Raw genomic sequence first — 3,306 nt, forward strand, 5'->3', positions numbered from 1 at the left:
ACCCATCCCCGCCGTTCACTGCGTTGGCTCGCGGCTCGCGTTCAGATTTTGGGGCTGATGTAGCGCTAACGTGTTATTCAGCATTCTTGTTCGATTGCAGCCGGGAAAGGATAGCTACGCACAAGCGGAGAGCATTAGTTCAACACAACCACCTTTACCTTACCCTCCCTGTGTCGCAAAATTTACCAGCATTCCACAGTAGAAAAACCACCATGCCAGCATGCGATGCCGGGCATTCCTTGTCTTCATTAACGCTCCTAATAATAAAAACATGTTCCTGTGCCGTTTATTTTACAAATTGGATTACCAGCAGAAGCTTGAGATGTCGCGGACATTCGCCACCGGTCGGCACCGCACAGCGCCCGCGATTTATCGTTAGCAGCCCCCTGGAAACCGCGCGCGCGCCGTCAGCGGCGCCCCACAGTGCAAGCAGATTCCGGCGAGGACGTGCAGGGAGGAAAGAGAATCGGACTGAAGGGGACCGCTGGCCCTTTCAGCGAGGAAGGGATCTGGTGGCCCAGCGGATCGCCGTGCCGTCGCGAACTGGACGGTAGAAACCGGTGTACGTCCTGCCGTCATGACGTCGCGCACGGCCGGGAGGGAGAGAGAGAGAAGGGCGGGTTTCCCCACGTGATGCGAGCGAGGCGAGAGAGAGAGAAGGTTCGGGTTGACCCCGGTGAGCGGCGAGAGGACGAGAGAGAGGAAATAGGCGAGGCGGGCCACGCGCGGTGTGGTGGGATGTTCATTTATTGTGATTAGTATATTAAACGTTATTAAAACAGTTTAGCACAGTAAGCAAAAATCTTCAAATTCCCCCCTCCATCTCTGCCTCGCTTTCGCGTCAGACTTTGGTTTTTGGCTTATGTAGTCGCACGGTTATAACATCTGTCGATCAGTGCCGGGGGAAGAATTCATCACACACTGAAGCCGAGAGCAATTCAACACAACCACGCTTCCCCCTCCCCTAAAACCAGAGCCGTTTTGCGAAGTCGATTAGAACATTGACGAACGAAATTATGCTTCTGGAAGACTCCTTTGGGTGGCGGGAGGAGGGGAGCTGGGCAAGGGAGAGGAAGTAGGGGAAGGAGGGGAGCTGAGCAAGGGAAGAGCTAGGGGACAGGAGGGAGAGAGAGATATAGAAAGAGACACAGGTGTGTAGAAATGAAGGAAAACGGAGGTGGAGGGAGATGGAGAGAGAGAAAGAGAGAGAGAGAGAGAGAGAGAGAGAAGGAGAGAGAGAGAGAAGAGATGAGGAGGAGGACGAGAGAGAGAGAGAGAGAGGGAAGAGGAGAGGAGAAGGAGAGAGAGGAGGAGAGAGAGAGAGAGAGAGGAGAGAGAGAGAGAGAGAGAGAGAAGAGAGAGAGAGAGAGAGAAGAGAGAGACGAGAGAGAGAGAGAGAGAGAGAGAGAGAGAGAGAGATGAGAAGAGAGAGGAGGAGGGAGAGAGGGGAGAAAGACGAGAGAGAAAGAGAAGAGAGAGAGGAGACGAGAGAGAGAGGAGAGCGAGGACGAGAGAGAGAGAAGAGAGAGAGGAGGAAGAAAGAGAAGGAGAGAGAAGAGAGAAGAGAGAGAGGAAGAAAGAGAGAGAGAGACGAGCGAGCCGAGAGAGAAACGAGAGAGAGAAAAAGGAGATGAGAGAGAGAGAGAGAGAGAGAGAGAGAAGAGAAGAGAGAGAGGGCAAGGATCGGTGGAAAGGAGCAAAAACATCACAAAGGAGGCGGGTGGAGGTGAGCATGGGGGGAGGGGCGTGGGAAGAGGGCGGGGGGGTAGGGGAGGGGGACGTACTTGCGGTCGCAGAGCGGGGTTTGCTACATCGTCATCAGGGCAGTTCCCAGTGCGCGACGTCGTCTTCTCCACCTGCTTCGGTACTGCTTGCTTCGTCTTCATGCCTGCCGCTGCTCCGTCCACCTTCACATCCTCGCCCTCGGCGGGCCTCAGTGGGCCGGTGTCGCGCTTCTGCTCCCTCCTCTCAGCCTGCCTCCTTCATCCCGCCTATCTCTCCCCCGGTCGTCACCATCTCCGTCGAGAGAGAAGACGGGGTTACACACAAAGAGATGGGAGAAGGTTTTTTCTCGTTTGATCGTTTGTTTGTGCTAGCAGATAAATTCTGTTTTACGATTATATAAATTTGTCACGTATCACGTGATTTTAATCAACACCATTCTTTTTTTTTTTTAATCTGCGTTTCGATTTGCGTGCAAATAACGCACGTACATCAAGTTCTGCTAATATATATCTACACATAGTAACATGGATATTACATATACAACATAGTTAGTGATATGTATAACTACGCAACAATATCCCCCTCTACTCCTGCTCTCTGGCTCGCGTCAGATGTGGTTTGGCTTACATAGTGCGCCACTTACAACATCTATCGATCAGTCTTGCTCTCTTTCTCTTGCTCTCTTTCTCTTGCTCTCTCTCTCTTGCTCTCTCTCTCCCTCCCTCCCTCCCTTCCTCCCTCCCTCCTTCCTTCCCTCATTCACACGCTCTCTCTCGTTGTTGCAGAACTTTGGTAAGAAGGTGGATCAGATCAAGCTCTATGTGAGACGTGTGTTCATCACGAGTGACTTCGCAGAGATGATGCCAAACTACCTCGCCTTCATCCGCGGCATGGTGAGTGAGCGTGCGTGTTATAGAGGGCGCTGATAGCAGTGCGACGATCGAGGTCATAGCAGAGGTTTACATTGTAGCTCGATTGATTGATTGATTGATTCGGTTTGTTCGGATAGGCTAGCAGGCTACTCCTGTATGTATTGATGTAGACAATGGAAATAGTATTGATTGATTGATTGATTGATTGAATTTGTTCAGGTCCACTAGTGGTTTTTTTCGTTAATGTTTTAGGGTGGACACTGATGCTGTTATTGATTTATTGATTGATTGATTTCATCAGATTGACTATGACATCTTTACCATGAATTTGTCATGGTATGCAATGTCACCAGCTTTATTTATCGATTGATTGATTGATTGATTGGTTGATTGATTTGATCAGGTTGACTCTGACGACCTTCCCCTGAACGTGTCGCGAGAGACACTCCAGCAGCACAAGCTGCTGAAGGTAATTAAGAAGAAGCTAACGAGGAAAGCACTGGACATGATTAAGAAGATAGATGAGGACAAATACGACGCGTTCTGGAAGGAGTACAGCACCTTGTAAGTGTTTGTGTCTGTGTCTAAGTCTCCTCTCTCTGTCTCTCACTCTCTATCTTTCTCTCACTCACTCTCCATCTCTCTCTTGCTCTCTCTGTCTCTGTATCTCTATTTCTCTGTCTATCTATCTATCTCTTTCTCTCTCTTT

General features: G+C 50.1%; 1 long non-coding RNA gene across 1 annotated transcript; it reads left to right on the forward strand.

Annotated features, from left to right (window-relative positions):
* Window positions 1–2,508: 2,508 nt before the first annotated feature.
* LOC106820209 lies at window positions 2,509–3,106 on the forward strand. The gene is made up of 2 exons (XR_001395576.1): window positions 2,509–2,618; window positions 3,001–3,106. It is a non-coding gene; the product is annotated as an uncharacterized LOC106820209 (long non-coding RNA).
* Window positions 3,107–3,306: the final 200 nt, after the last annotated feature.

The sequence above is a fragment of the Priapulus caudatus genome, unplaced genomic scaffold (assembly GCF_000485595.1).
Source record: "Priapulus caudatus unplaced genomic scaffold, Priapulus_caudatus-5.0.1 Scaffold8476, whole genome shotgun sequence".
Lineage (NCBI taxonomy): Eukaryota > Metazoa > Priapulida > Priapulimorpha > Priapulimorphida > Priapulidae > Priapulus > Priapulus caudatus.